We start from the raw sequence: 14,064 nt of genomic DNA, 5'->3' as shown, positions 1-14,064 counted from the left end.
TCTGTGATATTTCATGTTACTGCAGTGGAGATGGCTACTCTACTAACCTGTTGAAGAGTCAGACTACAAAGTCATTTGGAGGATCTAGAGGGAATAAGAACCTATATCCTGTTTTTATAAGGGTTGTCCAAGTCAAAACTGTCTGCCGGATCTTCCAAATACAGAAATCCAGACAGGACTTAGCTTCTCAACAGCTGCTCAGAGCCCACTGAGCATGTGAGTGTCACAGACACTTTCCAAGATGGTGACCCCCTGTGACAAGTTTGAAGTCCTGGATCATTGCTGCTATTGACAAGCTGAAACTTTAGGCTGGTGCAATAATATCTTCCTTCACACACTGTTGAACCCATTCCGCCTTACCAAAGCAAGAAACTGGAGTACTTTAGCCAATCATGGTATTTCAGTTTACTATTTTAATTAACGTAGGTTCAGCAGATTAGAATGATTAAAGTCACTAGGGATGCACCGAATCCAGGATTCGGTTTGGGATTCGGCCAGGATTCTGCCTTTTTAAGCAGGATTCGGATTCGGCTGAATCCTTCTGCCTGGCCGAACCAAATCCAAATCCTATTTTGCATATGTAAATTAGGGGCAGAGAGGGAAATCATGAGACTTTTTGTCACAAAACAAGGAAGTAAAAAATGTTTTCCCCTTCCCACCCCTAATTTGCATATGCAAATTTGGGTTTGGGTTCAGTATTCGGCCAAATCTTTCGCAAAGGATTCGGGGGTTCGGCCAAATCCAAAAAAGTGGATTCGGTCCATCCCTACCTGTCACCCAAAAAAAATATTCAAAATAATATTCTATCACATTTAAGTCCTATTTAAATGAATCATGGCTCCATTTTCTGATGCAAAAAAAGTAAAAATCTGAGGAGGAGGAGGTGGATACAAAGCAGGGCTTTAGTATTATAAATGCCTGTCTATACAGGTGGTAGCCCCACTACTTGGAAGAAACCCCTAGTTTAGAGAAAAAAGAAAATATCCAAGAGTGATACCAGATTTCATAGGGTGCTGAAATCATATATATTGAATCTATGACCCCCTGGCTTCTTTTTTCTCAATCCCTTATTCAGCACTGAAAGTCGTCCACCTACATCTACACCAGCTGCAATAATACATTCCTCAAAACAGCTTTGGAACAGCTTGGCATAAAGCAGATAGCAGCACAATTACTGAGGCCTAATGTAACAGATCCAGATCCCTAGCAGCAGTACATCCACCTGAGACTCCTTCTCTATGACCCTGTGCTTCACCCCAATAATTGTCAGAAATCCACCTAGAACACATCTCAGCAAGGAAAATGAATTCAGATAGCTGGGCTCTTCTCAATCACAGCCTGCATATTAAGTTGATGTTGTTATGCAGTAATTATTATGGATTCGTTTTTTTAAAATTCAATCTCCTTAGGGCTCTTGAGTGGAAATATTGTCATCCCACTCCATGCATGACACTGATTATCTGTGGTTCCTTTGATCTCTGTTTGCTTGGCCTAAGATTCCTGCCGGCAAAGCCAAAATAGATGCTGCACCAAATATATAATCAGCCAGGGAGCCTGCAGATTAACCAATTCTATGCTCTGCAAGAGCTGGGGCGCAAGGAGATATCCTACTGATGTAAGTGTATCTAATTCTGCATTAATCAATGTCACCTTTCATACAAAGTGGGCTTTATTTACTGCTAGAAGTAAAGTACCAAAAACAGGCAAAATCTATTTTTTTTTACAGATTTTTCACCACTGTGAATTTGTGGTTAATGTATATTTATCATCTGGGAAGGATCTGAAAGTTATTTTCAACATATGGTATATGAAGCTAATAAAAGTCATCCGACAATACGAATCACTGTAAGCACTGTGAAATTAACGTCTTATATGTCACTAGAAAACTCACTAATGGAAAAATTGTAAAATCTCTGTATCAGGAACTCTATGAATTGAAACAAAGTACTCCATCTAAAAAGAATACCATCCCGAGGGTCCTCAAATCTATTCTGAAGCGGCAGTTCATTAGGGGCTTGTTAAATTGCCTCTATTGAGGGCTGGTATGAGTGGCCAGCAACCTGATTAAAAGAATTTTGGATAGAAAAGGCCACAAAAAAAGCAGAGATTTGGGGCGAAGAGAAGGTTATACGGAAACTAGTTATCCAGAAAGCTCTGAATTACGGGAAGGCCGTCTCTCCAAATAATACAAATTTTTAAAAATTACTCTCTGTATTAATGAAACAGTACATTGTACTCGATCCAAACTAAGTTATATAACCAGATTGCGGAAAATTGAGCAAAATTTCAAATCGTTCAAATTTTTTGGGTTCGATTTTCCGGCTAAACCCATCGCAGACCACGATAACATTAAATTGAGATAGGTGCCTCTCCCATTGACTTATACAGGACCTTGACAGGTCTGAGAAGGAGGACTTTCAGATTTGTCCTTTTTGCAGCATCGGGGTATAATAAATCTTGAAAAATCCATTTTTTTTCCACGACAAATTCAAGTCTTTGCCCCAAAAAGCCCGACCAAATAAATTTGAGGTTTGGTAAAAAACCCCCTTAATGTTTACATGATTTTCTAGTAGACTTAAGGTGTAAAGATACAAATTACAGAAATCTGGGAAACCCCAAGTCCTGAACTTTCTGGATAACAGGTCTCATACCTGTACTGGTTACACTTGACTTTTTATTAGTTCAAAAGCAAAGCTAGGAAAGCTTGAAATTAAATATGGCCAGAAGAGAAGAAACATTAATTTGTGAAAGGATATTGGCCACTACCAGTAAATGGTAAAACATATGCTGATCGGTATAACCCACCCCTGTGTTTAAATATGAAAGGTTAAGTGCTTAAAGGTAAACTATGCCCCTTAGACTTATTAAGTTTAGTGTAACCATGATTAAAAGCATTTACTCTAAAACAATGAAAGTTATAAAAAGATCCAATTATAAAAAGCATGAACAGCAAAAAGCGCAGGATACACTAAAAAGTACAACTATCTCTAAAACCTCTAGCAAAGTGCAAAAAAACATGGAGGATTGTGCCTGTTTTTTTGCACTTTATATCCTGCCTTGCAAGCAGTAAATTACATCAATATCTTAATTCTTTTCAATGGCTTGTGCATAACAAAGAATCATATTTTAGGCATGGGACCTGTTATCCAGAATCCTCAGGACCTGGGATTTTCTAGATAACTAATCTTTTGGATCTTCATACCTTAAAGGTGGAACTATTGCGGAAATGAAAATGTTATATAAGCTTCATCATGCTGAAATAAGAAACTTTCTAAATACAATCAATTAAAAATTCTGTACTGTTTCTGAAATAATCAAGTTCATTTTTACTTTTCCTCTCTCAGCATCTGTTTCTCTTCATTCTCTCTTCATTCTTCTCTAGCCAGTAGAGGGAGTTTCTGCTCCATTTACTAACTCTAGTAGTGTCCTAATTATTCAAGGGACAGTAAATGTCTATACAGGTATTGGTCCTGTTATCCAAAATGCTTGGGACCTGGGGTTTTCTGGATCTTTCTGTAATTTGGGTCTTCATACCATAAGTCTACTAGAAAGAAAGCTGTGCCAAGGATAATGCCCACAATATAAATTTCCCTTTCATTCCAGGAAATCTGGCTTTTTTTGTCACATAATTAAACGATAAAATCTGTGTCAATATTCAAATTGAATTCATTTTATTAATTAAAACCATTAAATGAAAACATGAGCCCAATAATCACTCTTACTCTTGCTTGAAAAGAATTAACACTCAGCATTAGGGTCCCGACCGTCGGTGCACTTTATAGACTGGATTCTGCGCTTCCTTGAAATCTGAGCAGGGCAGGGTGGGTCTATAAATAAGAGGTACACCAGGTTAGGGTAGGGTGCAGGTGGTGACGGGGCTGGTAAGGGTCGGGTGTGGGTCAAATTTTGTCAAACTGCACATAACTAGTGCCAACCCCAGCTTGCACCTCATGAATACAGTGCTGCCAAAAGCAGAAAGCACTGTATTCATGAGCAGTTCAGGTCTTTGCCCTGCATTCTGGCTAATAAGAGTAAACAGAGCTTCCCACCCTACCCTTCATAAATAAGTTATATATTCGAGAAGAAAATAAAGTGCAGATTGTCAAACTCAGGTAGAACCCTTCCCAGGGGAGGCCCAATGAGGTGAAGGATTCATTGCTGTTTTGGATATCCCAAGTTTTCATATATTTGTTACCATGTTATAAATTAATTAGATGCTGACGAGACAAAGCAGGACCTAAGCATGATAATCTGAAATCTCTGGAAACATTGCCAGAGAAGCCCCATAATGGAAAAAAAAATGTTGGCAAAAACCCTATTATGGCTCATTTACAAGCATAGTGGAGTTGCCAGTAGCAACTAGTCAGGTCTTTTTAGACTCTTCTAAAGTGATTGCTGATTGATAAATATTGGAAAGTGTATTTGTGCAATTTAGCACCTATGTTGGTAAACCAGCCCCATATTGTGTAAGAAATGTTGGCTGCAGGTTCCCGGCGAGTGATGGGAGTTTAAAATTGACAACAGCAACTTCTGGAGGCAAAGGAGCCAGGCTCTCCAGAAAGATAGAGAGGGTGAGAAGGACTTACAAACTGCAAAAGACGATTTTCCATGAGAACGAAGAGAATGTTTGTTAAACAAGGCACTAAGAGCTTTCTTATTTACAATTTGCTAAATGGGCTTACTATTCTGTACACACATCACGTCAATTTTCTCTCGGCTTTGAGTGCCGGAGGATTATATAAGGAGCACCTGCGTTGGATCCATCTGCAGATAAAGATAATCCTATCTCAATTTGGATAACTTCAAGCCCACTGCAAACATGTTTTTTTCCCCTCCTAAGTGAGCTAATTTACTCCAAGATCGGCGCAATGGGCTGAATGAAAAATGACTGTGTTCCACTTGGTTGAATGAACCAATGGTTTAAGCGCAGTAAACCCATTTCAACTCTTTCTGCTTAAATTTGTAAAGGAGCTTTTCTGTTCCAGTAGGCACAAATGTTACTGCCGCAAGAAAAAGATACTTTGTACATTACTTACATTTTCGAGATGGGCACATCTGAATAATAAAGCAGACTTTATATTGCAAGGCTTGATAAACACATCCCGCAGTAAACTGCCGTAGAGAAGCCTATAACATAGTGGGTTTCATTTACGGAAGTGTGCAGAGTGCAAAAAGCAAGCACAAAACTCCATGTTTCCTCCAGGGGCACATCCTTTGCACTGAAGGATGGAGCACAAAGATATGAGCTTCCCCCTATCCATACAGCTCTACCTGTGTATGGCAGCACTGTATTCAGGAGGGGAGGATAAGTAAAGGCACATAGAGATCACCTCTGCTGTCCCCTAACCTGTGCATCATTCAAACAAACAAGTTAAGGAGGGCTGGCAGGTGGAGGGTTCAAAGGAGCTCTCCCATGTAGCCTCCATTTCTACACCTCATGCGGGATTGTTTATATTCCCTTGACTCAAGTGTTTACTGAGAATTTCAAATTTGACAATTCGTCACCTAAAACCTGCCGAATTGCTGTTTTAGGGTAGAACTACGCAGTCGACTTCTATGCGTTTTCGGCAAAATGCAGGCGTCAAATCAGATGTGACGGAGAATAAGGTAAGCAATAGCAATGTCGGATGGTGTTGCAGCGTTCATCTGACACGACTTCGAAATTCGACTTTTGATGAATGTGCCTCTAAGGGGCTCTATATGCTGTACCACTGCTGCTATCAGACGCAAATCTTTGTTCCAGATTCTGGTGGCACAAAGTTTTGCACCTGGTAGTAACTAGCTCACATTGGTTGTAAGCTGTGCCCACTAAATAATGGGGCACTTCCAGTGGCGGATAAATGACACGTGGGGCCCTAGGCTAAAACCACACTAAATCCCCCCTCTAGGCTACTACTGGGTCCACATGTGTAAAGTTCCAGGCACACGTGCACCCGAGCGTTCTGCACTTTGACATTGGACATCCTGGATATCCTTGGATCTGCACATAGTCGGGCGTCTACCTTCTTCTCCAAGCAGGTGTGCCTGACCAGACCCTGCAGTGCAAATACAAATTCAAAGAAAATAATAAAAAAATGGGCCCCTGATCACACTGGACCCCTGGACCCCCAAGATGATATTGATCGGGAAAGCCCGTCGGATGGCCCCACACATGGGCCAATAAACTGCCGACTTGGTCTGTCAGTAAATTGAGTGAGCCTGAGCCGTGTATTTAGCCACCCAACTAAAAACACACATACACAAGGGTGTGACGTGCTTCTTTATGTAACAGCAGGTAGCACTGTGTCCATTAATGTGCCGAGCACTTGCGTCTACCATTAACAAATGAGCCAAACAAATGGATATCTTGATGTTCCAGGCTTTTTAATCCACATACCTAGCTCCCGCATATATTAAAAACACCACGCCACACCTAATAAAATGCTTATAACAGCACCTAATAAATATAAATGAATTCATGGTGAAAAAAAGTTCCTCACTGCCACTGTGCACTCAGTCATCACCTGTGTATGTGGAAATATATAAAACAAACACCTACCAGCTGCCAGTTTGACCTGCTAATCCATGGTTGCTGCATTTATGCTCATAAACGTTTCCACATTCACACCCATTCATATGGCAATATTTATACAGTATTTTTGTAACAATAGTTTTTATCAACCTGTCCTACAGTAAATCATATTGTCTTCAATTCTGGGGCTATTTGATCATTTCTTAGCTTTAAGACTGTTATTTGCCATTGTTCCTGAATTTTATCATTTTTCTTCACTTATGCTAAGTTGTTTCCACACAGCAGCGGCATAAATATTAGAAACACTAGATCTTTTAGACAGAAGATCCAATTTGACGATGCGTCAAATTTGGCGGGAGACCCCTGTTATAAATGTTCTGACGTCAGAATGCACCGTTTATAAGGATATAATTTACAATATGGTCCCATAGTTTGTAAATATATATATATATATATATATATATATCTACAAACTATGTATATATAAGAAAACTAGTTACTGGTGCACACAGCGAAAGGCATTTGTGCCTGTGTGCAAGTTAAAAAAAAACATATATAAAGTTCAACTCAAAGAACCGCACCATCCAGTACTTTCAATGTTCATTAAAGTGAAAAATGTATTATCAACGTTTCGGCTCTGTTTCTTGAGCTGTCTTCAGGAATATATATATATATAGCCACATACAAACTTCTAGACATATATCCATTTGCATCCACCTGTAGCACAAGAAGACATCCAAATCCCTCTTAAAATGGTAGTTAACCTTTAAATTAACATTTAGTAGGATGTAGGGTGCGATATTCTGAGAATTTCCAATTTCCAATTTAGTAGGATGTAGGGTACGATATTCTGAGAATTTCCAATTGGTTTTAATTTTTTTATTTGTGGTTTTTGAGTTATTTCGCTTTTTATTCAGCAGCTCTCCAGTTTGCAATTTTAGCAATTTGGTTGCCAGGGTCCAAATTACCCTAGCAACCGTGCACTGATTAGAATAAGAGACTGAAATATGAATAGGAGAGAGACTGAAATATGAATAGGAGAGGGACTGAATAGGAAGATGAGTAATAAAAATTACCAATAAAAATCCATTTGTAGTGTTAAAGAACATTTGTTTTTCAGATGAGGTGACCATTTGAAATCTGGAAAGAGTCAGAAGAAGAAGGCAAATAATTCAAAAACTATAAGAAGGAAAAAATGAAGGCCAGTTGAAAAGTTGCTTAGAATTAGCCATTCTATAACATACTAAATGTGATATTGCCTGGAGTTGCAAAGTCTGTTATCTACAATGACCCCCATATTCCTTTTTTTAATTACCCCAATACAATTCATTTTAGTGTGCATGAGTCAGATGGGGCCAGAGAGACACTGGGAAAAAAACCTAGTTGGCCCCACAGTCCCCATCGCAAATTGCCCTCAGCTGTCGCTCTCCCACTTAACCGCTTCCATCACTCCCTTGCTGCCAGTCCACCCCCAATCACGGAAAGAGTAATTTAAGGTGCAAGTGCGGGGGTGGGGCTGGCAGTGGGTGAGCAGGCAGGTGGTGGGGGTCCCTGGGGTAGCAGCACCAATGGACCTCTCACACCCCAGTCCAACCCTGGATAAGCCCCACACCAATGGAGTTGTACCCAACCACCAATACTAGATCAAGGGTACAGAAATTCTATGCGGCAAAAAAAATCAAAGACTCCAAACAAATTTAGCACCTACAATATTTCAAAGACTTTGAAATGCAAAGATAAACTACAATTAACAAGTGCATTTCCAGAAATAATGTATTACAGGTAGGGATGCAACGAATCCAGGATTCGGTTCGGGATTTGGCCTTTTTCAGCAGGATTCAGACTCAGCCGAACCAAATCCGAATCCTAACTTTAAATTAGGGGCGGGAGGTAAATCGCTTGACAAAACAAGGAAGTAAAAAATGTTTTCCCCTTCCCACCCCTAATTTGCATATGCAAATTAGGATTTGGATTCGGTTCAGTATTCAGCCGAATACCAAAATAGTGGATTCGGTGCATCCTTAATTACAGGTATGGGATCCGTTATCCAGAAACCAGGAAGATCTGAATTACGGAAAGGCCATCTCCAATAGACTCAATCAAATAATCCACATTTTTAAAATCTATTTCCTTTTTCTCTGTAATAATAAAACAGTAGCTTGTACTTGATCCAAACTCACATATAATTAATCCTTATTGGAAACAAAATCTGCCCATTGGGTTTATTTGATGTTTACGTGATATTCTAATAGATTTAAGGTATGAAGATCCAAATTATGGAAAGATCCATTATCTGGAAACCCCCAGGTTCCAAGCATTCTGGATAAAAGGTTCCATTCTCGATATATATTTGACCACTACTAGAGGGGACAGTTATTTACTTGGCTTCCACCTCAATATTAATAAAACTTAGCCTCATATACCTTAAACACATATACAAAGTATTTACACGTAGCTTCAACTTCTACAGGACTGTATGACAAATTAATGACTATAATGTAATATTCTATCTGTATAAAATTACATTATGTGAGTGTCTTTAATGAATAATTAATTAAAATAATTTTAAAAGTCATTTTAAAGTAATTTTTCCTAAATCCAATTTAATTTTTATTGTTTTTTTCCATCACAACATCCATATTTGATGCATTTTTCACATTTAGTGGTTTTGTTTAATCTGAATGAGATGAACTTTATTATGACAACCAATTTTCTACTTAAAGTTATAAATGTAGAATTGGATACTTGCCCCATAGTCATTAATTTGTGATGGGACACACTCTTTTCACATAAAAGAAAGTAAAAGTTATACTGTCATTTTTTTCAAAACACATCAGTTAATAGTGCTGCTCCAGCACTGAAATCCATTTCTCAAAAGAGCAAACAGTTTTTTTTTTATATTTAATTTTGAAATTCTGACATGGGGCTAGACATATTGTCAGTTTCCCAGCTATAAGTAGAAGGTACTGTTTTATTATAAGAGAGAAAAAGGAAATTATTTTTAAAAATTTTATATGGATAAAATGGTGTATGTGGGAGATGTGCTTCCCGTAATTTGGAACTTTTTGGATAAAGGGTTTCCGGATAACAGATCCTGTCCCATATTTATTAAAAAACTTGAACATCTAATATTCGATCGAATACGAACCACCCGAAAATTCTAATCGAGTTTTTCTCTGAAAAAAAACTTGAATGTCAGGAAGGCAATTCACATATTCAAATGGTTCAACAGATCTCTGCCGTTGACTTAAATTACATCGGTAGGTATTAGGTGCCAAATATTTGAATTATAACTATTTCCAGGGTCAAGGTGTGAATTCAAATCTGAGTTGGTAAATTAAAATTCGAATTTGTGAGTTTTGACCAACATTTTTTTCCGAATTTACCATTCGAACCTTAATAAATCTGCCCCTAGCAGTAACACAACAAATGGGGATAGTGCAAGGAAAGTCTAAACCATTTACTTGTTGATACATCTGCCCCAGCAGGTAAAATAAACCTGACGAAATATATGTCCTGTCTTTGATCTCAGTCCATACATAATCATAAATGAAGAAAAGGCTTATAGCACTTAAAAAGTGATGGTGCCCCTTTAGTTTTTAAGATGAAATTTCAGTCCTTCATGTAAAATTGCAGATTTATCAAGGGGCGAAGTGAAAATTCGAAGTAAAAAAATTCTAATTTTGAGCTATTTTGTGTACTAATATTTAAATGAATTTCTAGCAGACTTAAGGCATGAAGACCCAAATTACGGAAAGATCCCTTATCCGGAAAACCCCAGGTCCCGAGCATTCTGGATAACAGGTCCCATACCTATAGTTCGACTATCGAATAGGCCAAAATTCAATTCAAATTTGAAAAATATAATTTACTGTCTTTTTAAAACTTCAACTTCGACCATTCGCCATCTAAAACCTGCCGAGTTGCTGTTTTAGCCTATGGGGGACCTCCTAGAACATATTTGGAGTCATTTGGTAGACTCTAAAAAGTTTTTTGGGGGGAAATACTTTGATTCGAATTCGATCAAATGCGCTAAAACTTTGATTTGAACGATTCGAATACAGCCTATTCACCCAAAGTTAAAAACTTCAATTTTTTTAAAATAAATTTAGATTGGTCTTTTTTTATTCGAATTTTGAAGTTATGGGAGTTCAAAAAAAACCCCCACTACTTCGAAATTCGACCCTTGATAAATGTGCCCCCAAGTGACAACAAGACCCGCGTTTGCTATTACACAGTCAACTTGCAGGGTTAAGTCTAAATAATGTCGAGCCTTTTTAATATTCAACTGCTACGTTACTCTTGCAAAATGACTTCTAAGTTAATTGAAAGTGTTGCTATTCGGTTGGCGGTTTCAGGTAATTGGGAGCATTTCCAGACAATTGTGTGGATCCCATATGTCGGTTTCCCTTCGGGCGCCACGTTTTGTCGAACAGCCCAATCTGTAAACGCTCTGGAATAAGCTCACCAAACACATAAAAAATGCCCGAGCAGATTTTGTGCGTATCATACATAATGCACTGAACTCACTAATAAAAGTATCGAGCAATTTAAATGCATTAAGAAAATAAAGCACAGCCGTTTGCTCTCATGTCCTAATATCTGCATACAGTCTTTTCCTGTGAGATGAAACACTTTCAGTGCATGCAGTCACCATGGAGATGCAGATTACTTTTTAATAATTTAAATTTATATTTGTGTATCTTACAGCTGATAGAGAATGAAAATAATGAAGAAAGTTTGCCTAAATGGGATAGGCGTGGGCCTCATTAAAAGGCTTATCCTAATTAGAGAGATGGAGCGTTGTAGGAAGCATTTAATGAAACAAGTGGTGGAATGTGAGAGGGAAAAATTACAAAATGTATATAGAAAAAAAATATACCCCCTACTGTAAATTATAAGGATATTAGTAGTCACTGAGGGGTTCTGTGACCATATAAAGGCACATGGCTGCAGGCTGAGTTATACGGGGAACTCTGAGCATCACTTGTATATTATAAGGAATGTGTACCCCCTCTGTAAATTATAAGGATATTAGAAGTCACTGTGGAGTTCTGTGACGTGATATAAAGTCACACGACATAAAAATACAGTAGTACATCAATCAGCTGTAAGGTGAAAAAGGTATTATATAAAGTCACAAGGTTGTAGGCTTTGTTATAGTTATACAGGGAACTCTGAATATTACTAGTTTTATAAGGAATATACACCCTGATGTAAAGGATAAGGATATTAGAAGTCACTGGAGGGTTCTATGACCACATAGAGGCACAAGAGAGAAGAATCCAGTAGCACACCAATCAGCTGTAAGGTGCAAAAGTGGTATGTAAAGCAATAAGGCTGCAGGCTGAGTTATACAGGGAATTCTATCACTCCTACTGTATATGATATTAGAAGTCACAGATGAGTTCTGTGACTACACACCAATAAGTATAGGTGCAAAAGTGTTGTATAATGTCACAAGGCTGCAGGGAATTCTGAGTATTACTCGTGTATTATAAGGGATAATGTAAACCCTGCTGTAAATAATAAGGATACTAGAGGTCATTGAAGAGTTTTGACCATTTAAAGGGCCAAGGCTGCAGGCCATATGCCTTTATAGGGGTTGTGGAACACCAATATTTTGACTGTTATACACAATGTCTATCAACGTCAGTGTATGCACATCTTTCAGGAGGGAACACACAGGCAGCAGATTAGATAGTGGAGGGCTCAAGCACTAGTGTGCCAAAAGTACAGAGTGGCACACGGAGTCTATAGCTGTTAACATTGCTGCGGTCACTTTAAGTTATAAGCAGCACATTCTGACATTAGAACAAGATCTTAATAAGTATTAGGTTAACAAGATGCTGATGCATAGTAAAATGTCTATTTAGATTATCTAATATATAATATACATATAATATTTACCATTGAGGTCTCAAGTGCATGAATATTTTTAGGTCTCCTACTGGCAGAAAATTAGTAAAAAAAATTTACGAAAAATGTAAAATGTAGTTTCTGTTCTACAATATCCCAGAAATAGTGGAGCCTGGAGTGGTCAACCTTGCTTGCACCCTCATAAAAATCAACTCCACTGGCATGTTTATACAGCAATGCCAAGCACACACCTTTTATTGATTTATAAGGGAGCTAGCACACGGGCAGATTCGGGGAGATTTAGCGACTAATCGCCTCTTCTGCAGGGCATCAATCTCCCTGAACTGCCTTCCCCCTGCTATAATGAGAAAACACCAGTGCCAATGCACTTGTGGCGAGGAAACTTCGGGCGACTTCGGAAATCGAAGCGCCGTGAATGCATTGGCGCTGGCGTTTTCTAATTATAGCAGGGGGAAGGCAGTTCGGGGAGATTGTTGCCCTGCAGAAGAGGCGATTAGTCGCCAGGCGACTAAATCTCCTCAAATCTGTCCGTGTGCTAAAGTCCTGAAGCAGAAATCAGTCAAGTCATGCCTATTGCACTGCAAACTGTGTGTGTTTGTCTCCAGTGACGTTGAGAAAATGGAAAACAGCCAAGATAACAAAAGTCTCCCGTTCAAAGCACTTTGGAGATATGCTGATCATTACCATCTTGTAGCTTAAGCAAATAGTTTGTATTCTCGTTAGTTGTTCTTATATTGATTGATCTGTCATTGTTCAACAAATATACTTTTGCCCTATCTGCAGTTTTAAAAGGACAGTAACACCAGGAAGCAGTAGGCCATGGTGCAAAATTTGCATTAGGTTCCCCTTCATCTTTCTCCCTATGCACTATCCTAGAACAACAGGCCTCTCTGTATAAACAAACACCTCCTCTCAGGGTTGGAATGACACACAGGGGAACCAGGAGAAATCCTGTTGGGCCCTAATCATATTGGGTCCTTTTACTTTGGGCAAGATGCTGGTTGGTGGGCCCTCAACACTGGTTTTTCATTGGGCCCAGGGTATGCCAGTCCATCTCTCCCACTCAGTCTGTACCATTGTGCTTTCAGTTAAATTGGAGCTGTAGCCTGATAACTTTTTTTACTACCTTCTCTTTCTCCGATTGCTGCTTGCAAGAACTAGGAAGTTGGAAAGAGAAACAGCTTTATGCGTAGACCCTACCTGTCAGTGCAGGACGTCTGGAGTTAAGTTGTCCTCTCTGGAGGCAGGACAAACTGAATTATTAGGCTCCTTCTCTTCCTGTGTCTCCTTCCACCCTATTTGTCCTGCTCGGAGGTGGACACCACATACAATCCTCCTCACCTTTACATAGAATTCAACTAATCTGGTGAGCTCTTAGCTGTTTGAGCTCCCTGATTGTGTGCTATATTGAGCACCTTCAATGCCACCATCTAATGCCACTTAATTGCAACATGAGCCCTTTTAATAGCGCTGCTCTGTTTTGGGCAACGTATACAAGGGTCCCCACCCCTGTAGTACCCCTTACACTGCTATAGTGACGGGTGCTGCTCCACTGTTCTGCAGTGCAATCATTATTAGTGCCTGTATCTTGGTGATCTTCTCAGATGGAAGAAATAGACGTTGCAGTTGGTAGTCGACTATCATGCCTAAATGGAAAGAACTAGGTTGGGAAA

The sequence above is a fragment of the Xenopus laevis genome, chromosome 4L, assembly GCF_017654675.1.
Source record: "Xenopus laevis strain J_2021 chromosome 4L, Xenopus_laevis_v10.1, whole genome shotgun sequence".
NCBI classification, from domain to species: Eukaryota; Metazoa; Chordata; class Amphibia; order Anura; family Pipidae; genus Xenopus; species Xenopus laevis.
The sequence above is the reverse complement of the archived record's forward strand: the minus strand, read 5'-3'. Positions refer to the sequence as shown.